The sequence below is a fragment of the Pezoporus occidentalis genome, unplaced genomic scaffold (assembly GCF_034315485.1).
Source record: "Pezoporus occidentalis ecotype Australia unplaced genomic scaffold, CSIRO_AGI_Poc_V1 ctg28, whole genome shotgun sequence".
In the NCBI taxonomy this organism is placed as follows: domain Eukaryota; kingdom Metazoa; phylum Chordata; class Aves; order Psittaciformes; family Psittacidae; genus Pezoporus; species Pezoporus occidentalis.
In genome coordinates this window covers 5,058,711-5,083,224 of record NW_026914718.1, presented here as the reverse complement: position 1 = coordinate 5,083,224, position 24,514 = coordinate 5,058,711, and the positions used below count along the sequence as shown (strand labels likewise).

At 41.7% G+C, this 24,514-nt stretch overlaps 1 long non-coding RNA gene across 2 annotated transcripts in view; it reads left to right on the top strand.

The window, feature by feature from the left end:
- The window catches only part of LOC134167116 (uncharacterized), a 290,357-nt gene that overhangs the window by 237,498 nt on the left and 28,345 nt on the right, over positions 1-24,514 (top strand). Inside the window, exon 5 of one of the 2 annotated variants that reach the window (XR_009966081.1) lies at positions 18,830-18,903. The exons of the other annotated variant lie outside the window; for it this stretch is intronic. This is a non-coding gene — a long non-coding RNA (uncharacterized LOC134167116). The remainder of the gene's footprint in view (positions 1-18,829; positions 18,904-24,514) is intronic. 2 annotated transcript variants of the gene reach the window in all.

Here is a 24,514-nt window from a genome sequence, read left to right as displayed (position 1 = left end):
GCTTAAAATGTATTATTTAAAAAAATTCATATCATGAATAAGCTTAGAAAAGTTCCGTTTTTACCTTAAACCCAGCCTCTTCCTCTCTCTACCCAGCTCCTCCCTCCTCAGAAAAAGTGAAGTACACAATAATGCCAGTAATTATGTGTTATGTGATTTTTATTGCTTTGCAATTTATTACAAATGTTTTTGTGGGTGGTACAAAGTATTTGAACAGGTTTTCAAACAGTCAGAAATTTATTAAATATTGGTGATTGTTATTACAGGTTGTGTTTTATGATCTAAGGTTGATTTATGTGTATGAAAACCAAAAGGCAAAGCAGTGTAACTCTTTCAGCATTCTTCTTGTGGTAACGCTTCACAATGCATAGGGAGCCTCTCTGTGCTGAAGGGGCTGTACATAAGCTGAAGAACAAGAAATGACCATTACTGAAGCAGAAACAAAAGTATTCTGCATGCCCTACTGCTTCCACTGACTCAGGCAGGGTTTGGAGATAGTCAGCATTTCCACAGGTTTTTGTGAACTGCAGGAAACCGAACTTTAGATGTTGGATTTGGAATGTTTTGCTAAACTGAATGTTGAAAATCACTTGAAATGCACATGTAGAATTATCTTCCAAAGGAAGAGTCAAATAATTGCTGTTACAATGGATGTCTGATTAAAAATTATAAATTCAAGGAAAGGCGAAGGCACATCATGTGTAACAGCTAGAGCATAAGGTTACCCAGATTATTTCACGACACACACATTTTAAACTGCGCAGTACAAGTAATAATCAGAAAAGGACACATGGATGTATTTGTCCTGCAGATGTCCTGCAGACCCCAGGCTATCTAGCTGATTTCCTCAGAAGTGCTGGTAGACCCTCCATATCCTATCCCATTTCAAATACGGATCATAACATCAACCACACCATGCAAGGATTCACCATACATCTTCTCTCCTCATTTGTTTTATTTACCCCATTGGTCACCCATCAGAAATTATTCCCATCCTGACTGGTTTGAGAACAGATAATAATGAACAGCAACTAACCACAGAAAATCTTAAATTTGAACAGGATGTTTCCAGATAAATAGGAAACATGCTTCTGCCTAAAAAAAAAAAAAAAAAAAGGGAATTTCAAATGCAATGGCTATTTATGTGCATATAGATTTTCCTGACCTTTCTTTTTGCCTAGCTGATAGAAAACTGGAGATTGCTGATAAATTTAGACTTGGATATTTGTTCCACCCTACTTTATAACGGAAAAGCTGGAGGGAAAAGGCATGGCTGTTGCATGCACTGAGGTGGCATCACCTTTTCTGCACAAGCCTGGCATGGCTGAGCTTAGAGACAACTAACTTGCTGGCCCAGAGACTGAGCACTGATTTGTCTTCAGCTAGCAGAGGTAGCAGTGGTTGGGAAGTGAGTCACATCTCCCTCTGCTTCTGTTGTTGAAGCAGAGGGATTACCAAACTAATGAGCTGCAAGACTGTCAAAGTTTCTCAGATTGTAAGGTCCCCCAGAAAAAAAAAAAAATAAATAAATGCATGGCTTGGGCTTTGAGCCATCTCTAAGTACTTGCATTGCAGCCAGCAGCAAAAGGTTTCTCCTTCATTTCAGCCTCCAAAACCCATGGGATTTTCTTCCTTCCATCCCCCAAAGAAATGTAAAAAGATTGCTATTCCTAAGCATAGAAGGAAGTGGTCCAAGTGACCCTCTGGACTGACAGGAGAGGGAAAAAATCCCAACAAGACAAATCTATGGTGGGCTGCTGAAGAACAGTCTAGATTTTGATCCAAGTTTCATTCTGGACTTGGAAGCAAATCTTGTCTAAACCAAGTAAGGATCCTCATGGGCATTTTCTCTTCAGCCCTTTCCCTTCAGCATGCTGTGCCCATCAGTATAATCCCAAACCTTCCCTAAATTAAAACATGACACTGCACAAGCAGCTCTCCCTCAGATAGCAAATGAGATATATCCATTATCTTAAGCCACCTTTGGGAAGTCTGAAAGCTTTAGCTTTAGACTGATGAAAAAAGAAGTATCATGCTGAACAGCTACAGAGGCTTTTATTTATTCATGGCTTGTTGAGATTTTGGTTGAAAAATTCTATAAGCTCTAAATCTTTGGCGCAAGTTTTAAGTCTCTGCTGAATCCATTAAAATGAAAGGCTGTAGCAAAGAGGCACATCGCTCCTCCTTTAGGCGCTTAACTCCCATTTACATCAGTGAAAATCAGATAATTTACACATCTGGTCTTTCGTCTAATATTTCCAACTGTGTCCTTGGAGTACTGAACTTGAGACACTAAAAAAGGGCCTATTTTTAATGCTAAGCAAGACACCTTCAGAAGTCTAGGTGCTGCTACAGTGAATAAAATTTGGCACTCTGAAGTGGAGGCATCTAAAGTTCCTAATTATTTTTAATCTCTCTTGTATCTTCAATGCATCATACAGATTTGTCTGTAAATGCAGGCAAAACTATATACAGCTTCTCTATCTGTATTTGTATCTTCCATCTTTCATTTCAGATTTAGGGTACATTGATAAATATTGCTTTTCTTAACTTTGAGGAAAGTTTGATTTCCTCCACTACTCCTTGATCCATCCTAAATGTCCCTTTTCGTCTTTGCTATTTTCACTTTTCAAATTCATTACTAAAAATGCATACACACACATGTAAACTCATAATTATTGTTTATGTGATTGCACAAAAGGAATGGCATTTTGCTTGCTATGGTAAAAACACACATGTTAAAATATAGGTTTATCCTGTAGCATTTTTAATGTCCACTTTGGCATCATTCTCATTATGTAATATATGCATTTTGGTATGTTTAAATTCAACACACCTTGGAAGACAGATGGTTACTTTTCTGTAAAGAACATATTCTTCTGTGGGTATGTGAGACACTTGCTTTTAATTTATCACAAATTATTCTTTTGAGTCTCTTGCTAGTTCCATTGGTTTTTTGTCTAGATCACTTCCAGGCAGTTAACCGGTTTCAGAAGTAAATACAATTTTCAGATGATGTCAAAAGCAGCATGAAAATCCACATGCTGATCTTACAAAGCACTAAGAAAACCCATTTATCTGTAGGCACACCCTTGTATCATTTGTAGCCCGTGATTGAAGCTTTCAAATCAGCAAAATGAAAGTCAGACCTTCCTTTGAGCTCTGTAATGTTAGGGCTTCACCCTGCCAATCTTTAACCAGTGCCTTGGGGGCACATTGCCATACAGAGGAATCCTTATCTACAGTGACTTCCTGCTCTGTGACATGGTAGTGCCCCAATAGGGAGCCTTCTCCTAGAGCACTAAGTGTGTGTTTGGGTCACATAGTATTGCTTTGGTTTGTATCTTCCTGGACATACATCTAGGCATCCCCTAGACGTTATCTAGGCAGCTTGCTGGGTTGGCTCTGCCTCAGAAATATGCTAGGTGTCCTTTCTAGGCACTAACTGTAAGAAGCCACCATGATGCTAAGTTAGGACTAAGTATGCTGATCATTTTCTAAGTACTGGTCTTTCCCAGGGCCATCTTGGGCTCTTTATACAGAAAAGTGGAGACAAAAGGGCCTGGTGGGGACACCGCAAAGGACAGCAGCTGAACATGGGCGAGTCCTGTGTGAGAGTGTGTGGAAAGCAAGAACGTGCTCATCCCAGCCCTTGCATTCACAGAAGGGGTGACTGTGCCAGGACTTTGCCCTTTTTCAGAAGTCTCTGATTTTCAATTCCTTTTAAGAGTACCATGTCTGTGGTTTAGACATTCTTCTGCTTAAACTTTGCTCCTTGCTTTCTCATCATGTTGTCCTGGTGAGGATGGAGGAGATTAAACTGGAAGTGTGGAAATGCTCCCCTGAAGCCCCAGATATGTTTTCCAGAAGTGTGCATGAACCCTGGGCACCATGGGGGGAGCCTGGCTGCCCTGGAGGTTTTTAATCTCCCTGGAAAGGGGTTGGAGGAGTTCTGCGGCCTCAGGGAGCATAAGGAGAGGACATTTGCCTCCCAGATGACTGGGTTTGAAGCAGGTGGGACCCCATGGATTGAGCCCACTCATAGCAGACTGATGACCTTACACGATGGGACTGAGCCAGGTTGTGACAGATGGTATCCCTGGATCTGAGACTGGGTCCTGGCTCTAACTGTTTAGTTAATTGAGAGGAACATGCGAATTAACTTGGTAAATTGTGAATACAGTATACAACCCTCTGGTTTTGTAGATAGCTTGAATCCTATGCTGGAGTAAAATGACAAGTACAATCTAAGTTACTGGTAGATTTTAGTGTTTTTCTCCTGACCCTTGTCTGTTGATTCACAGAAGTAATTCTTGAAGGACACTGCTGGAAGACCTATGAGCTGGTGAGTTTTATGGGATAGGCAGGACTGATAGGATAGACACACTTCCGGCACTAATATGTACCTCAATAGTGTTTATCTCCAGCAAGTTCTCATAGTAGAAGTGACTTGGTGAAGTGTATTTTTCCCCAGCAAACCTATTACTGAAGTGATGCATCTTACACTAGGTAGGCTGGAAGTCTGATTTCTGAGGCTGCTGCATGCGATGTTTTACGTAGTTAAGGAAGAAAGAAAGAAAGAAAGAGATTCAAAGTGAGAGAAATGGGTGGATTGGGTTCGTTGCTGTGCTTTGGGGTCCAGATTGCCACTTGGGGAAAGGCTGTGCCTACCAGATACAAACCAGCATTTTGTGGATCCGCAACAGCACAAGGAACTAGGGATGGCAGGGCAAGGGTGAGCACTGGCCATGAAGCCTTTTCTTGCAGGCTCACCCTCCATGCCAACAGCTCGCAGGGAATCAATTGTCCCAGCTAAACTTCCAGAGGAATGTCCTCCTCTTTGGTGAGCTTCCAGATAATACACACACTTTAAAGCATTTTTCTATCCCAGCAGTGCAACAAAAGGAGCTGCCAGTCTCAGGGCAAGAGCCCCATCCTCTTCAGTGAATTCTTTTGAGATGTGGGTGATGCCTCTGTGCCAAGATAGTCCATTTACCTCCAAAGTGGCTTTTTCCAGCAGGTTTCCAGGAATGAGAAGAACAGCTGGAGAAACTGAATGTTATGCTTCACTGGTGGGGGGAAATTCTCTGTACTGCAATATTAGTACTCACTGCCTGTTGTGGTCACCAAGCACTGTCATCAAGAAGGTTTCAAGGGGCTGGTAAGGAAGTGGGATGTACTGAAGCTCTCACGCTTGAGCAATTCAAGTCCAGAAGGGTAATGCAGGGAGTATGTTTATCATGTAAACAGTGAAGTGGCTATGAATAGGGAAGTTTTATACAGTGATGGGGATGTGGAGATGAGAAACCACAAATTAATGAGCAACCGAGGTTAAAGGACTTCACTGATTAATTTTGATTTCACTTTGTTTGGTCAGAGTGGAAGGGGGAGGAGACATAACATTGCATGATAAATCATGGTATGGATTTGAGATTATTCATAATTGAGACTAAACCACATCACTACCAATACCTTATCCTGTACCAGGTATTTTGGATGTGCCACCTGACCAGTTTTCTCAGACAAATTTTTTGAAAGCTTATAGGAAATCATCTCTTCTCTGTTTACCTGTAAAGCTCCAGTAGGGTTCTCTGGTATTCAGTCTTTAGGGGGATTTTGGAGAAATTAATACATCACTAAAAATACCAGTGCGGTCATATTCTGACTAGAAGCAACACAACTTTCCAGTCAGATTTCGTGGGACCTTCCGATTATAATTACAGGATTGTGTAAAAGAACAGGAATCTCCCTTTTCTATTTTGGCCATGCATCGTCCTCAAGGTCATACAGAAAATTACTTCCCTCCAGTATCAGTATTTAATCTCATTTCTCCTTTTAGCCAAGTCAATATCTTGGGGGACTATTTCTCCAGTTTGAGGAAAGGCTGGGAATGGTGGGATGGCAGAGGATAGCTTCATTTTTAGGAACAGAGATGAGGCACAATTCTCAGAGGTTGGTTTGGGTTTGGGTTTGGTTTTTTATTTGGTGAACCTTCTGGAAATTCACAGGTGATGCAATTTATGACAAAATGCCCATCACTGATTATACAGATATCAACTTGTAGCCCAGAACAGTGCCATCTGAGATGTGGAAGAGGTTTTGGGATTTTTTTTTTTACCAGGATAAGAAACTTCTTTTGCAGCAGAGTTCTCAGGTGTTTACTAAACTTCTGCCTGCTTGGAAAGTGCTCAGAAGATTAGCTGTGACACTGGTGGTGGCAGAGAGAGCAAGGCTCAGTGCCTCAAAAGCACAGAGGTATATTCGGTTCCAAAGCGTATTGCCTTGTCCTCCACCATATCATACCCCCACGTGGGAACACTTCCTACATTCCAGAGCTGGCACCAGTTTTCAAATTACTTAAAAAGCAAAAGAAGAACAAAGAAAACCTGACACAGAATCATTTCCTTTTTACTTCTCAAACATAAAACTGCAACAAAGGCCATGTTAAAGGTTGGATTAGTTGCAAGATGAAGATCCATGATCTTATGAATCATCTAGCAAGAAATGGGTGCTTTATGCCAAGGAAGAGAAACTAGGAACTTCCCCACTGCAGTTTGCAATCAGAAGCAGCATTGCACTCTAATTCTGGCGGACTGCAGCATGCCAGACTGTCACCATATTAATGCTGTTTGAGCAGCACTTGAGCAAACTGGCCTTCCTTCATTGCACTTTATTAAGAAGAAGTTTAGAAAATCACAAGCTTCAATCTTGAATTTGCCAAGAGAAATCAGTTGTTTTTCTAGATACCCTAAGTTATTTGTATGAACAATTTCAAATATTAGGGACTAGAATCTCATAAGCTGCTGCACCTACATTCGATACGCAATTTCATATCAACTTATTTCCATCTCCTTTACTTGCCATGTTTTCTTATTTCTTTCTCATCCTGACCCCCTTTCTTACTTTCTATAAGAGCAGGATCATTAAGTAAAAGCTTTCTAGGATATCATCTCTATATTTACATAAGCATACAGTATTGAGCACTGTGGCTCTGAAGCATGACTTCCATGGTCACGGCAGACAACCTAGTGCACTAATAAAATTCAAATAGAAGAGAAACTTCTAGCTACAGATGATCTTGATGAGCTACAGGACAAAGGAAAATTGGGAAAGAAACTTTCTTAGTAACACTTGCCTTATCCTGCTTTGGTGAGAGGTAGGAGTGTTTTCACATGGAAAACAAGAAAGTGCAAAAACCATCAACAGTCCCAACTCTTCCAGTTTTCCATAGATGAAGAGAGTAACAACCAGCACTCTAATGTATAAGAAGCTTAGAGTCATGATGATAGCACACAATTTCACACCAGATTTGCCATGCCACTGGTCATTTTAAGGCCTTCTGACTGCACTGTGTTTTAGACAGCCCTAATATGATTCTAGGGTATGCTAAGTTGAAACTAAATCTGGCTGCTTCCAAAGGCAAATTCTTTATTTAAATGCATGGCCTTCAAGATGAGAGCAAGGCTAAATCTTCATATGCGCATGTACATTTATTTGCTGTCTTTATTCTAAAGCTGTCTGGACATGAAGAATTCAGGGCATATTTAGCTCACACATAATTGCTATGCATCCATTGCTTCTAGCACGCAGCTGGCTTGCGTTTGACCAGCTGAACACATGGGAAAAAGAAAAGTTGCTTGTTGCAAGTGTCCCTTTGGACTTGGCTCAGTTGCTTTTGCTTGTGGCAGCGTAAGGTAATTTATGCAGTATTACTGTAAAAGCAAGGTTTCAAGAAGTAAGAGAACTTTGGGTTGCTTCAGGAATGTTATTCCTGTAGTGGGGTCATGTTGCCCTTCTACTTTATGACCAAACTGTTAATTCCTTGAAGTTACAATATCACTATGATCTGAATGTACAATGTTAATTTATTAATAAGGTAAAAGCATGTGAGAAAGAGACAATGTTCCCCTCCAGATTGCATCATATGAGAAAAAAATAATAGCCATTTTGGAAATAATTCTCTCCTGCACACAAGAAGTAACACTGGGGAATTTTAAAACTGAAGTGTCTACTCAGATAGAAAGCAAAACTTCTAACAGAGGAGACATGCCTACAATGCTGACAACACCTACCAAGCTCTAATTCCAAATATGTTTAGCTTTCCAGGTGATACAGATGCATGGCTCTATTTCAGAGCACCAGAGTTCACAGTGTTTCATGTCTAGCAGTACACTTCTGACTTTCTGTGTATAAGCCAAGAGAATAATTTCTGGATGTAAATCCAGCTTAGGTCAAGGTCAGGTCTGAGTTCAAAGAAGTCTAAAGTTTCAGTTCAGATTTGTTTACTGTGAAATCTTGCCAGACCTCTATTGTCCGTTGTGGCCTCCATGTCTTTTAACACAACAGTTCAGTGATGGTGATTAGTTCACAGGAGCCCACAAGGAGCCTCTTGATCATGTTTTACTACCTAATTGCAAATAAAGTTGAGAGACTTCTTCTCATGATACTGATGGAGAAGTGGTATTCCTGGGAATCATAAAATATTCCTACCTGTTCTGCGTTTCATTACAATAAAACTTTGATGGAGAAAACCCATCCCCACATTCCAGCTCTGCCTGCTAATGATACCTATTATGCAGTGCTGTGATTATAGTTACTGGGTTTTATTAACCTAAAAGCTCTGATAATCCTCATAATTCCTGGCTGAGGAAAAGCTAGGTACTTCTCAAGATTTCTGAAAAGAAGCTCAAAAGACATAAGTGAAACATTTGGATCCATGAAAATATAGAAACATTTTTTCATAAGACATGTCTTTTGTAGGCCACTTGGGAAATGACTGGCAGGTCAGCAATTCAATGGCTGCAATACTAAAGCTACTCTTCTAGTGATACTTCTACCGTCAGGTCAAAGTATCTCAATATTTCACCTGATATCAAACTGGAAGCAGACTCCGTTTCCATTAAGGGCTGTCTCAGAACTGAATCCAGCGTCCCCCCACTCACCTACAGCATTTCCCACATACACAATGCTCGTGGGTTTGTATTCAGTTATCCCCTTGAGATCCAGTGTGCAAAAGCACACTGAGTGGTCCTGTATGGGTGGATGCGTCTTCAGTAGTACCATTCATATAGTAGTTCTCAGCCTGAGCAATCTGTCAGCGTGAGGGTCTTTTGCTCTAGTTCAAACGTTCCTGAAATCCAGACGGGGGGTTTGATTTCATGGGTCTGGTAGAGGTTTCTCACAAAAATAGAGGTATTTTCAAGATATCCAGAACCACAAATCAAGCCCCCATTGAATTTCAGTTTCCCTTACAGGTCATTATTGTTTTCACCACTTTATGGCAGTACTGGCCAAAATCAATCTTTCACAACTCCACTTCCTAGTCATAGTAGAAGAAAAAGGTTTGGGCATTTCATTAGAGCTATTTATATTTTCAAAATGAGGAAGACATTCTGAAAAAGAGATTGTTTCTGCAGCCAATTTGGGGACCTTCTGTCTACAAAATCTGCTCTAGACACTTTCCCACCACAACTTTCTTTCCATTATTAGGAGCTTACACCACGTTGTATTTAGCTTGGTATTTTGCCAAAAAATGTTCTTTAGGTCTCTATAGTACAAAATCCGACAGAAAGCATAACACAAGTTAAAAAAAAAAAAAAAAAGGTATTTTTAAGTCCCTACTTTTTTCCATTTTCCCATCAGAAAAAAAATTTAAAAAATATTAGTAATATAAATCCCTCTCTGTTCCAGTTTTTGCTCTGGTTATTTATACCCTTTAAATATGATCCATGTAGAGAAGTCCAAAGTTATTAAATCCGTTCAGATAGTCCTTCAATCTATTCAGGAGCTGAGTGTACCTGGCACAGCACTGAGTATTTCCTTTTGGTTTCTGGGCTAGAAGCAAGACTTGAAGTAAATTATTTTCTGCTATGATAATGATGATACTACCAGACGTCCTGAGTGGAAAAGGCCAGGGAGGTTCCGATCCTGACTCACGTTCTGATATTGTCTCTTTCTTTTTTACCCTAGGAAAACTCAGCTCAGATTCCGTCTGTGGTTTTCAGTAAGAATAGTGCTTTTCCCTTCTTCCCGCACAATTTTCCAGCCAGATTGACTGAACTACAGAAAGGTCAAATGACTTACTTGCAGGGTAAGCCATGAGTCAGTAGCACAGCTAGCACTGAATCAAATCCTTTCCTGTCTTCCAGTCCAACCACTAGACAACACACAATTGCTGTCATTGACCAGAGAGCTTTAATGAAGTCAGCATTAGCTGTGGTATATGCAAGCATCAGTCTCTGAACAGTGTTACTATGCATTAGTATGAGTCTGTGAAAATCAGTCACCTTCTAAGAGCAATTCATTTAGTATGTGGCAGACAACAGACCTTGGGTCCCTCTCTTTGCATGCTTTGTGTCCTCACTGTGCATATTGCTATCTGCACACTTAAGTCATGCAGCTGTGCTCCTGTCTGCACAGGGACTTTGTGTGTATAGTTCTATTCAGGGCTGAACTGCAGCCTTCATTCTCGGTCTTCAGGTCCTGGGACCTCCAACAGGATTTCAGCTGCCCTCCCTTTATGGTCAAAAAGAGGGGAAAGGGTCCATTATTCTGTCCTGTAGTTATATGAGATCATGGTTTGGAAAATGTTCAGAAACACTGGACAAGATAAACTCCACCATCTATTTTGACCTTAGACTCTACCGATGTTTGGATTTGGCTGACCTATATGCATCTGCACATATTTTGGCTGATAGATGTCTGGAAATTTTGCAGAGAGTGATTGAAGACACTGTAAAAAAAAACCCAGAAAATATGGCTGAAAGAAAGCTTAAGCAGGCATCTAGTCTATCTTCATCTAGAGCGGGATGGGCTTTATCTACATCATTTCTAGCAGGCGACTCAACTTCTGTGCTCTGCCTCGGTGGGCAATCTGAGCTATCACTTCACAACTCAGATTATTAGGTTAGACATTAAGGGAACTTTTATTGATTGTCTTCCCTTGTTGAAATGAGAGTGTGTCACTCGTGTATATGATGTAAAGCAATCAAAAAATAGAACTCATACAATAGGGAACGGTATGTATTACAAAGTCAATGGTACTGAAGTAAAATATGCCTTCAGCAAGAATTTCCTTTCTCTTATGGTACCTTTTGCAGTACAAAGAGCCTTTCCCTGCTCACCCCCTCTTTACTGAATAATGCCTTTCTCCTAATAAGACTATTTACAAAGTTTTTCCAAATGTTATTCTACATAACTGCCTGTGCATGTGAAGAAAAGGTAATAGGAAAAATAAATTGTTTTCAAATGACTCTGAAGATTTGACTTTTCAAAGCCAGGAAATTAATATTGAATCATCTGACTGAATTTGCTGTGCTGTGCTGCAGTGTTTTAGCTCATACAGCACACAAGATAACCACTGTTCAGAGACCCTGCAGTAACTCAGCAGAATAGGATGAATGGAGGATGACGTCTCTGCTATAAATCATCAGGTCTATTGTGTATATATGTAATAGACAGGACTTGGGAAGTAGGGAAATACCGGACTGTTATGGAATACCAGAAGGAACTTTTTAGTATGTTTCTTTCACTGATGACTGGTTGGCAGCTCAAAAAAAAAACCCTCTAATATAAAGTCAGCATATAAATTAGAAATGGAAAGAGCTACTATTAGATCATCTTTTCCATTCTCCTGTCACTGTGGAATTGTTCCCTACAGTGTGTTCTGGAGTGTTTTGTCCAGTCTTCTCTGAAATAACTTCAGCAACAGGGTTTCCATTGCTTCTCCTTGGAATCCTACCCCACACTAGTAGATTGCGTTAATAGGAAATGTTACTCTAAAGCATAAATTTTCCTGCCCTCAGTTTCATATCATTAATTCCACTTATACTCCCTTCTCTGGTCCTAATCAATTCCTTTGCCTCCTAAGTGTTTATATCCTCCTAAGACTTATGGGGAATTATCAATTAGATATTTAGCCAAGATATGTGCAAAGCCCATTCCCTTCATTTTCCTTCAGCCCACATCTAAGCCTTGGGTAATTTTTTCCCCTCTCTGAAGTCCCTTCAGTTTGTCATTGAGTTGCCCTTAATTTAAGTTGAAGCCAGTTCTGGTCCCTACACTGCAGCTGGAGATGCAGTGATTGGGTTTCCAGAGCACCAGCAATTCCCAACTCACCACAAAGTCATATGGAGAAGAGTGGTCACGGAGACCACTCAGGAAGAAGAAAATAGAGGAGAGTGGCAGTTTTCTGGGAAAAAGCAGCATAAAATGCCAGCATAAGCAGTGGCCCCGGGGGGGAGAAGAGCCAGAGCAAACCCATGCAGGAGTGCTGGGAGCTGCACATGTGGGGTATGGCACCACCCTGGCTAACAGACCCGAGTGCTGCTGGTGGGGTAGAAATGCACCTCCCAGATCACTCTGCACCCACCCCACATCAGTTGTGCCCATCACCTCTTTGCTGGCATTGCCAGCCATTTCTCAGTGTCCCACACCATGACCTCACGAGCGGCAGCAACCTGGGTGAGCATGTGCTTCACAGATGGACAAAGCCCACTCTGTGTAGAGGTTTTTTTCCTTGTGGCTGTAAAATTAAGGAGTGGGAGAGAAACCTGGGCTGTATCATGGTGTCCTGGTGGTCCACCCCCTCTGCCGAGCACTGCAGGCTGTCCAAAACGTTGTCATTTTACCCCAAAAGGCAAGCAGGCCTGGGGTCGATCCAGCATGGATTACAACATAATCCAGTTCACAGGGAGGGGTATTTTTGAAAGAGGATTATATTATTTACTTTTTTTTTTTAATTCTGGCTGGCTGCCAAAAAATAAATAAATGCTGTAAGTATAATGTAATGTTTTTAGAGGGCATGGTGATGGAAAGAGAAGGCTCATTTCCATACCCATGTTAGACAGCAGGAGGGGGCAATGTGATTTCTGCTACAGTGTGCAAAGCACTGTCAGGATATGTAAGGTATAAACACTGGTGTTTCACAGTGGAATTTCAGAACCACTATCAGTCTGAAGAAAGCAGTGCTTCATTTCTAATCAGAACAACATAGTATGGGTGTTTGTTCTGCATTTCAGCATCAAAAAAACCTCTGCCTGAACCTTTTGTGACCTTCGGAGAGTTTTGCATAATTAGCTTGATTAAAGACGCTGCAATTTTAGCACCAGGGACCAAAACCCACAAATTACTGCGGATCACATGTTTTGCAAAATAATACCATTCATGTGATTATTTGTTTTGCTCTAATCATTTTTGAAATATTATTCCATTGCTTCAACTTGAATTGCTGGTTGTAACAGATAGCCAGTTCCCAAATAAAATGTGAGTCTCTACAAAAATGTTTCCATGGCATGACAAACTGTTATTGGATTTCTCTAATGCCGTAGAGCTGAGTTTGATTTTTGTGTTAAGAGATAGGACTGAAAAAGGCCCGCAGTACAAAGACTTTTCAGGTGTGTGTGTTGTCGGTTCACTGGGCATTCCTCAGGCTTTGCTTTTACCGTTTGGATTTCTGCGTGTTAACCTCAAATTTTCAGTGTGGCAAATCCAATAAAAATTAGACCCAGAATGTATGGTAAACATAGGTAGATTTTCACATCCAGGGAGCATCAGGTCATCTTACAGAGAGCAATCTGGGAACTGCTTTCATCAAGGAATCCAGAAGATCTACGTGGGGACTCGTCACAGCGGGATGTTCTGCCCTAATGCTCCTTGGACCATGCAGGGTAGAAATTGAGCACACGATGCACCCCCAAAGCATTGCCAGAATGGAGATACCTGTGACAAAGCAACCCACCAACCTCCTGCCTGCTAAAATGGATACTGCTTAGTTGTTTTCTCCCCGCTCACACAAGAGGTAGTAATTTCCCACTGCCTGAGGGTGGTGGAAAGAAAAATGCTCAGAATGTCCCAAGCATCCCAGGCCCAGACGGAGAGCTCTTTTATAGGACCCTCATCCTCTGCCAAACACCATTTTTCCTCACCGCTTTGGTGCAGAGTGGCTGTGGATCCCTGCTGATGTGCTTGCCTGTTAGAAAACAGGTTTCCCGACACACTCGCTGTCCCTCAAACAATGAAAGAAAGGAATCAGGCAAGTGCAGTTGGGTCCACACAATCTGTATTCACATACCTATATAGCTGTATAAGGCCAAGCTTACATCCTGCTCTGGTCTGATCTCCAGTAGCTTCCAGAGTGAAGACAATGAAGCTACATTACAGATCTTGAGAGCTATTTCAAGTAACCCTGCCCTCATCCACACTGCACCTACAGCCCTCACAGTCCGCTGGCCTGCTGCACAGATTTATGCAACCCTCTGCTGTTAGCACACCCTCATTGCTGCAAAAGATCTCAGCTCGAGACCTTCATGTGTTAAAAGAAATTAAGGAAGTTGCAAAATCTGTTGGTACAATAATAACAGTGGGTGTTCTTACAGAAACCAGTATAAGCTGGTTGAGTGGCACATCTGGGATGGTTTTAAGAAGAAACTTGATTAATACCACAGATGACTGCTATTTAAAGCCATCCGTTTTGATGCGTAGTTTGGGGGAGGTTCAGCTTACCCCTAAGGAAAAAGCAGGAGTTAATACAGACAGTGAGCGTCCATGCTCCAGTGGATGGTATTGATCACTTACAATTTCATTTGATATTTTAAAAATGGGGAACTTGATGAGAATAAATATGAGGAAATTCCAGTTAGGCAAAAAATGCAAGGAAAACAGTAGCAAACCCCTCTCCTCTTTAGATCAGAAATTTAACCTGATGATTAGGTGATTTGAAAAGTAAAGTGAACAAGAAATAAAAGATCATTTATGATGTTTAAGGTCCCTTCCAACCCGAACTGTTCTATGATTCTATGTGTGGTTAAAGAGGAATCTGCTGGCACCTCACTCTGCAAGACAAACAAGCAAACCACTTAAGGAACGTGAGGTTTAAATGAGAAAGGAACTGACCCATGACAGTAGATAAAGGTAGGAAAGGATATGAGGATAAGTCCACAATGATAAACGCTGCTTGTTGGGTACCACGTATGACAGTTGAGTGCTAGTGAAAGATGATATTGGAGCAGATAAGTACACTGGTGTGTTGGTCCTTTGTTGTTCAAAGATTTCTGTTTCCAGTATTACTTGCAGTGATGTACGGTATGATCAGGGTTAAAGCCTCTCAGGTTGGAAGAAACTCATATTCAGTAAAGTAATGGCATACCAGAGTGCTCATCCAAGGGAAGTGAAGTGTGAAATAATAGATGGGACACTGACAAATATATACTTTCTAAGTAATTAGATATAGCTGTTATTAACTAGCAGTAGAAGGTCCACACGGTGACTATCTGTAATAGATCAGAGGAAGAAGCTTGAAAGCTTTTACTTCAAAGGCGTAAGCCTCACATGAATCCTCAGGAGTTAGCAATGGACTGAAGGACCATGTTTGCAGCGTGCAGTTTAAAAAGGGCCAAGGCCACACAGACTCCACTAAGGAAATTCAGCTCTGCTCTTTGCCAGAGATGTGAGTATCTGTGTTCAGAACTAGGTGAGGATGGGTATGAATCCTCCATAATGCACTGGAACCTTTAAACATCCCTGGACAATATCTGTGTCTGCAGGTCAGGGGGGGGTTTCTTCTCTTGGTATAAAAGACTTAAGATCAATGCAGCTTTTGGGATGAATAGATTTTAGGCAGCATTCCCTTCAGCATACGGACTAGTTGCAGCACCATATGGAAGGTGATGATATTATAGCAATAAATGTAATGGATCTGATTGTGATCTGGCTTGCACCAGTTCTAGGCAGATGCAACTCCTTCAGCTTTAATGGACTTACCACAGCTTCACACCAAATGAAGTGAAATGAGTTTTGAGTACAATACATCTACATTAAGCAATGAAAGACTTGTAATTTATATTATATATCTTTTTTTAATTTCTCTTTTCTCTCTTTTTTTCTTTTTATTCCTTAACTAGCATGTTGTGTAGGGAGACATTTTTTATTCTCTTTAGCAGTAGTCATTCTGTTTGTTGTAAGCTATGTGTGGGTTCCTGTGCAAGACAAAGGCATGGCACTGCTCTGGCTGGGGAGCTTTGTGCCAGCTCTTCACTGAGGAACTTCACAGCAGTTTTGGACACATTTTTCTTCATTGGGAGTGGAGGGAAGAAAACAGAGCATGTGTGCACAGCAAAGGCAGACTTTCCAAACCTGGTTAATCTCACCATACCCTTGCTGTGCAAACTCCGGCTGCTGTAAAAGAAATGGAGCCATGGGAAGCAAAAACACAAGGAATAGAAGAAAGGAGACAAAGGAGGGAAGCAGTGGTGGAGAAGATTGGGGAGGTAACAAGCTAGGGAGAGAGAAGCACCAAGCAGCAGACAGGCTGTAATAGCAGCCCTGCTCTTAGAAAAGAATAAAGCAGAGGGAAATACTTCTTTGCAGATAAAAAAAGACTTAGAGATTTGGAACTGTGCTACCTTTCCTCTGTGTGAGAAATTGCTTCCTGACAATCCATTTCCCACCACTAGTCATCAGCTTCTGCTGAGAATGGGTGGCTGGAGTCACTGGGAAAATCCTTAGAAGAGCTCCCAGCTTGGTTTAATACATATAGGCAATTACCCTCCACCTCCTGATCAGCACTCAGCTCTTCCTATAGCTGCATAAATTGATACTGAGCAGCAGGTCCCTTCCCCCCAGAGATCAACCCTGCATTTGGAAGGACATGAAGGACAATGCGGGAAGGTGAACAGGGTAGAGAAGATGGGAAGCAGCATAGAAATCCAGGGCTGAAGAAAACAGCAAGAAACTCATTCCATGGCCCTCCTCCTCTTCTAGCCTCCTGCTTGGCTGTGGCTGGAGCACATCTGATGTGTAGGCAGCACTCAGAGCCCGGGAATTTGTATGGCCCTGACATTCATAGGAATATGCCTTCTACAGTTATTAGAGATGCTTTTGTCTTGTCAACATGGGAAACGGCCTAGTTAAGCCCAGGCCTGGGAGGCAATTGCAGAAGAGGGAAATTATCTTTGGAGTTGTCTGTATTGGCCAATGTGGATTTGAAAAGGACAGTTTGCTCTTATTTTACTTTTTTTTTTTGGCTAAATAAAGAAAATATGTTGTAAATATTAGAGGTATCTACTTTCAGCTTTGAAGGATTAAAAAGATTGATGATCTGGATAAAAAAAAAAATTGGGATTTCTTTTTCCTGTAGGCTACTTTGATGAAACATGAATAAAAACTGCCTTTTAAATGTTGTCCTTTGTGCAGAAAGACATTCCTGATTCTTTCAGCTGATCTGCAGCCTTTGCATTTGCTAGCTGGCTGTCAAATAGAAGTCAGTAGGATGATGCTCTGCAACAGCATGGTGCAGGGGATGCCCTGAGGATGATAGCACACTATACCCACCTACCTCCACAACAGATCTCCATTCCATGGTAGTGGTACAGAGCAAGAGTAGCTCCACTGAACTACACTAGCATAAGAGCAGGGCTTCAGCTGCACAGATGAGAAGTTTGAGGAGAGCCGTGATGTGACCACAGGCAGTGGAGCAAGATGCACTGTGAGAGCAACTGCTCCACCACTCTGGCTCTTCCTTCCATGCACAGTCACTCTGCCAGGCTCTGGCCAGCCAGAGGAAATGGCCCTGCGTCATTTCTCTTTCATGAGTATCTGCTGGACCACATGATGTGTCAGAAAAGGCAGAAAAAGAGAAACTCGTTGACAGTGCATCAAAAGGGGAAAATGGTTGTTGAACCAGTGAAGTGGAACTGTAGCACAAGGCACATCATGTGAGTGCATTAGCCATTCTTGCAGTCATTTGGGTTCCCAAAGCAGCTGTGCAGTGCCAGGGGCCGGGGCACACACCTCTGCGGAGTTGCAGAAGGGGAAATACAACATTTGTTCTGCTTTTAGCTACAGCTGATGTCAATAGAGTCACAATCAACACATGTGAAAGGAAAAGCTTTTTTGGTTTGGTTTTTTGAATGTTCTAATCTCTTCCGTAGCTCTTTCACCAATAACCTGCCTTTGACTGTAGCATTATGCTTACCCCAGAGCAATCCTTAATAATGTAATTTTTTCTGATATGTCAAATGTTGCTAGAAATCTACTCCTCAGTAAGGACGAGCTGTGTGGAAGGTTTCAGCTCGTGGAGTTCAGCTGGTTTTAATTACCCACACAGATAAGTGTAGCCATTTATTTTCTTTGAACTGGAAAAGGTTGCTTTTCTATTTTTAACCCCTAAAGATGGCTGAGTAATTCAAACGAAAGTCCTCACTCCAGAAATAACCTATGAGGAACAAACCCAGTTTCTCATGAGACAGGCTTTAACTCATACATACCTACTTAGTTCAGTTTGATTATATAAAGGTCAGGTTTTCATACCTTGATAATAGCCATAATATGAGACTCATCCATCAGGGCATTGAGCAACATGGCTTGCATTTGTCTTTTAAGATCACAGCAATGCTCGCACAGAGAGACACTAGTTAGCAGAATTCCTCACTGAGTAAGATGCTACTCAACATGTATAAGGGTGACAAGATCTGGTCCAAAACAAACATGTATGACCAATTTTCCGAAAGAGCTCAGCATGTTGCTATTAATGTCACAATGGGGAGAGACTGCGTGCTAAGCACTTACAAAAATCTGGCCCTTGTTTGGATGTGAATGGGGGCTTGAGCTCTTTAGAAAATGTGGCTGCAATTGCGGGTGCTGAGTACTTAGGAAGCAGTGGTGGTCCTGAACCATGGCTGCCATTACTCTCTGATTTACACCCTTGTCAGCTATTGATTTTCAGCAGTTGCACCCTTCTGGAATTGGAGCAGCTCAGTCAGGCTGCCATCATTGATAAATTGGGTCACATATAGATAACTTAATTTTATTTTATTTTAATTTTTTTTTTAAGAAAATGTTTTTGAAATATTACCCTGTTTCCTGAATCCAGGCTGCTCTGACTGCCTGCCAGCTCCCAGATTAAATGTAAGTCATTACGGAATGTTTTCCTCACATGGGAAAGACTGGAGTGGCTCGGTGTTAGTTTTGCCCTCCAACATTAATTCTAATTACCTCAAAATGCAAACATGTTTGAGTTTCCAGCAGATGACATTATTTTCTCTTTGACATCAGACATCAAAGAAAGAAAAATAAACATGGGACAGTGACAGCATTAGGCCTCTAGTCATTTTTCAGAAGGTTTTTCATGTTCTGTTCCAGACTGGTTCTTCTTTAAGGCTTGTCTCGGATATTAGGGAGGGGAAAGGTTTACAGACTCAGAGACTGATGAAGTCTTTTCCCTTCCAGCTCTCTTTAAATAAGAGGGGGGTGAGGGAAAGGAGAGGAACAGTCTGGTTTAGATCAGGGATGGAGTCTTGGTTTTTAGAGACACACAGACACCCCAATACTTTGGTTATTCTCTTGAAATTATTTTAGCTTTTCTTGTGGATGTTCATGTCTGATACTGCTGCATTTAAAACTTGCAATAGTTCAAAGAGAAGTTTGACAAATGTAGAATACTTTGCCTGTGCGTAGCAAGCACAAGAACCTCGGAATTTTGCAGATACTTAGTACTTTTGAGACATCATTGTTCGGTCAGGTGTCACTGCTGATGAAAAATGATTTTGCCAGATATTCCCTCTGCAGAGCACTGGCCTTGCAGATGTTGCAAGTCCATTGACCAACCAAGAGAGCTGCCTCTCCTTCTACTTGTCAGGGTTCGGGATGTGCTAGCCCATGGCTTTTGTGAAGCCGTGGCACTGGCAGCTCCAGGTCAACCTTCATGCATCCTGACACAATGCCAGGATCCTCTTGCCTGCACCCAGTTCTTCCCAGTTTTGTCCATGTTCCTGCAGTGACCCTGGAGCTCATGCTGGAGTTTTTCGCCACATCTGAAAAATGGAACTAATACCACTGCTTATTCTGACTGAGACGATGGAGACAAGTAAAGGTTCTATGGCTAGAGACCCTGACTATAGAAAAGTCTATATAAGAAATCAAATCATGGGAAAATTACAAAAGTCTCTTCCCAGGGACTGGGATAGCAAGGTTATTGCAGGACATGGCTGAGATGCACTGTGCTGGCAGAGCTGTGCAGGGAAGCTTGGACAACACGTCTGTGCTACTTGCTCCTCACTTTCTTGGGCACTAAAACTGACTCCTGAGTCTTAACAAAAGGTCAGCTTGTGTTGGACACAGCAGCAGGAGCTGGTGCTGCGCAGTGCCCCTGTTCAGCGTGCTCCTTTCTTCCCCCGATGGAAAAACAGCTCCTTCCAATGCGCAGGGCAAGGAGTACTTTTTTATAAGGCACACACGCATTTTAAAAGTGTATAAACAGATTCATTTTCAGTTAATAAATAACAATAAATAAATAAATGAGCACTGTGCTCTGCAGTCGTTGCCTGCGGTGTGAGCTCAAGCGTTTTGAAGTGTTCTCATTGGGAACACCACAAATGTTTGTAATAAAGCTGACTGGCAAAATCTTGGGCTGGAGCCTCTGGGCTGCTCAGCCAGCTTCACACCCATCCTCCTGACCCATTTTCCCTTGATGCATGCCCAGGGCAGGCAGCAGATCCCCAGGGGCCCTGCGAGGGCTGTTGTTAGGGGTGGCTGCAATGGTGGGTATCAGCCAGCCCACCTCAGACTGCCCGTTCGTCCTCACACTGAGGCAGCTGAGGACAGTAGAAAGATGCAGTAAAATCATTTTTGCATCTCTCCTCTGTTCTTGTAGTAGTAGCGTAGAGCCTGATGCTGTCAGACTGAAAATTTCCCAGGAGATTTTATTTAGTCCCTCTGAGCAATACCTGAAAACTTCACTGGGACAATCCTTCTGCCGGGAAGCATTGCAAGAGGGACCATGGATTCCTTCACAAAAGGTAGAGAGGAAATGACTGAGGAAGATGCTTTACCTTTCCAAAATCACCTACATTGAGTCTGCTCGCAGGACACAACCTGAAGGGCTCTTTTGAACAAGAGAGCACTGAAAACCTGCCCTACAGAAGTCAGTGTTTCCATTTGGGCACTCAGAAATGAATGTGCTTAAAATTGAGCTTTGTATGGAAATCTGAACCAGCCTGAATGCTAATATTGGCAACAGCTCTGCATGTTAGTAGAGCAAACCAGCCTTCTTTGGGCAGTGCGTCGTTTGGGGATACGTTTTAAAATTAGATAACACAAATATTCATACAAATGGATTTGATTACTTTCTGTCTGTACAAGACCAGGTTTCTGTAAGGGAATGGACAGCTGCCTGAGGAGAAATGGTGGTGGAGTATGTGAGTATCCTTTTTCGCACACATCAGTGCATATTTGGTATATGAGGTGGTGCTTACACAGTTTTCCTTTCCCTGTTCAGGCAGACGGTTTTTAAAATGTGGCCTGTGGTGTTTCTGTTTCTTTGATGTTTTCAAATGAGATCTAGTTATTTTAACATGTCCATTATATCTAATTCTCTGCTAAGGCCATCTCAAAGCTTCAGAGGAAATGCGGATCAGGTTTTGTTTTGTCCAACCTATTTCACTCATCTCTAATTTAAAAGGGAGCTGTATCCTCTGGTAAAATGGCATTCACAACTTCGTGTTTATGATGTGAGAGATCCTCTTGCTTCAGAAATGTACAGTCCTTCCTCTCCAGTTAGCAGAGAGTCTGCTAGCTGCTAGAAACAGTGTGCCAATGAAGTGTGAGTGAATTGTTCTTGTCTCTTCTGGATGCTGAGTGATGGATAATAGTTAGAGTTACATACACGCATTTAGAGTCATCCTGGTGCTTCACCCAAGATCATAAAATGAGACCAGTGATACTAGACCAGGATTATACCTTCAGTGGAGTCCACAAGTGGGAACAAGCCTTACCCAAATCAGTTTGTGTTCAAGCTGTTGCTATAAATGAGCTGCATGTTTTGCAGGATGTAAGACAATGGTGTACAGCACAGGCTTGCTCCTAAGAGGTACCAGGCACCCCCAGCCCTTTGCTGGGATCATTGCATGTACAGACATTGCTTAATCGTTCTTTAGGTCAAGTCCTCACTAAATTGTATCCGTAGCAGCAAATTAAATGTACAAGGCTGTACAAAATGACATACGTGTGTGATAAGTAGCAATGTGCCCATTAATATTGCGTGATGTTTTTCTAGTACAACTTCAGAAGTGCTTAGGACAACAAGATATTCTCTGTGGGAGCCGTCTACTTTCCACGTGGAAAATGCATGATGGGGTTTTGGGTAGAATTGGATATATTTTGCTGCTTTGAATTACTGTCTGGATGAGTCAAGCTATTTTTCGTCATGTCTGATCTCTGCGGTGCTGGCGAATGGTTGTTTCTGCGTGGACGGTACATTAAAGTTCCCGTTAACAGTCAGGTTCTCCTCAGCTGCAGATAATTGTCTTTCAGAATGAAAATAAGTATTTTTAAACTAATTCCTCTGTTATCAGTACCTGTTTGGCAGTTTCACTCTTTGTGGAGCATATGTCTGGATGGGAGTCAGAGCTTGTTTTGGAAGAGATGGCCTATTGCCATACCCCCTTGCTGTTTCTTTTAAAGCTGGCTATAGTGAATCTTTCAGCTTTGTGGAGGGTTTTTTTTTCCCTCTCTCTGTTTCATGCCTAGCAGTGGTGCTTTATATATTCACTAAGAATGTCTAGAAATAAAGATAAGGAATTGGGGAAGCTGTAAATATCCTTATCTCTGTTGCTGGTGTAGGTAGAATGGGTACCCTGGAGAAAAATATTGTTTTGTATGAGGTAACAGCTGCCGTTGCTGTAGGTACTGAGTGAGGCTGTGCTGCAGTCATTAATCTTGTACTCCTGTAGCCTTTCACTAATGAGAAATAAAAGCAAGAACATCACTGGTCAGGGATTAGAAATGGAGACTGTGCCATTCAGGAAGGAAGATCCAAATCCAGTACTGATAGTAGCTGAGCTTGGTCTTGTGAGCTAACGCTGCTTAACTAGTAGCATCTCTTGCAGAGAAATAGTGTCTAGGTGTTTTCAGTAGTTGTTGTGTTTTGGACAGGAGGTGACCGTCACTTGCATGTTCATATTAATTTGGGGGGTTGGGGGGGGGGGATGTACTGTACAAAATAACCATCCCTTGCTGGAACTACCAGCAGTCAGAACCTGATTTCAACTACAGTTGAGATGAGTTGAATACCAATAGAGAGCTCCCATCACAAGTAGTTTTATTACCCTGTCCATTATCACAGTGCAGGTAGTACACCAAGGAATGACTGCAATGGAAAAAATACTGTTTAGATATTTTCAAACATGATGTTTTATACTTGCTTGAAAGTTTAAGATCTACTGGAAAGAAAAACATACCTTCAAGCCCAAATATATATGAGACACATGAACAATGTGCTCTGGACTACCAGTGTTCAGATAGCAGTCCCTTGCTCGTATCTGCCAGAGATTAAGCTGGCAAAACATCTACAGGGACACCTAAAGAAGGCCTTCATAGCATGTTCAGTTCAAGATTAGCTCTTTGGGAAATGCCATGTAAGAAAGACAACAGGCAGTTTGGATCCTTGAGGCCCCTTCCAACCCAAAGCATTCTATGATTCTACATGCAGCTCCTTGGTGACCCAGACATGGTAGTTTATTCTCCAACTTCCTACATTATGGCAAAGAGGAAAGCAGCGTGGTTAGCAGTTGTGGCAGTTGCTTACTTATTTAAACCTTTAAACTGGTATTTGGAAAAGGAAGGTGAGGTCAAGGTTTGTTAAACTGGATAAATTAAGGCTTCTACAGCTATGCTGTTAGGGGTTTCTAATTCTTTGATTTCAAATGCTAGTGAAAAACAGAGCCTACTTCCACACTGTGGCACCAAAGCCATCTAGTTTTCAAATGTGATGAGCGCTAAATAGCCCAGGTGAAACTGAGACCTCTCCTTCAGGCTGTTTATGTAAAATGTCAACAGAAAGCTTCCTTGGTACATGTAAGGTTGCTTATGTTTGTAACTCTAGTTCTTCTCATAGCCTTTATTCCCACACACATATTCCACATGTTTTTCAGTACAAAGTGAATGCACAGACTTGATGATCTTAAATGGCTTTTCTAACCTAGTTGATTCTATGACTCTATGATTCTACCTGGTTATTGGGAGAGGGGGCAGCGGTTCACGGCAGAGGCATGTTATAATGAGAAGTTCAAGGAATCCGCTGTGATTCAACAGCTGGTTCAATCAAACCAGCTGAAACTGCTTTCAGTACCATCCTGGACCAGATTTTTCAGAAGAATTCAGCAGCTTGGTAGCTAAGCCCTTTTGCAAAACATCTTGCCACTTATTGTCACAATAGAAGCTGCTGGATGCTGACCACTTCAGAGAGGCTGGACCAAACGCAAGATGCCAAGCACTTGAAACTCTGGCATTGAGCTCTGTGGAGAATTTGATCCATTATGTGCTGCTCCACTTCAAAGTGGGTAGCAGCTTGTGACAACCGTACAGCATCACAGCAAATGTCACTTTTTGTGCAAACATTTAACCAACAGAAAGCAGCTTTTTAGCGTGATAGTAAATTTCACCCAAATTTCAGTTTGCTTTGATTTTTTTTCAAAATTTTTTTTAGGATTTTCACTGAATGGAAAAGACTTACTGAGTTTGG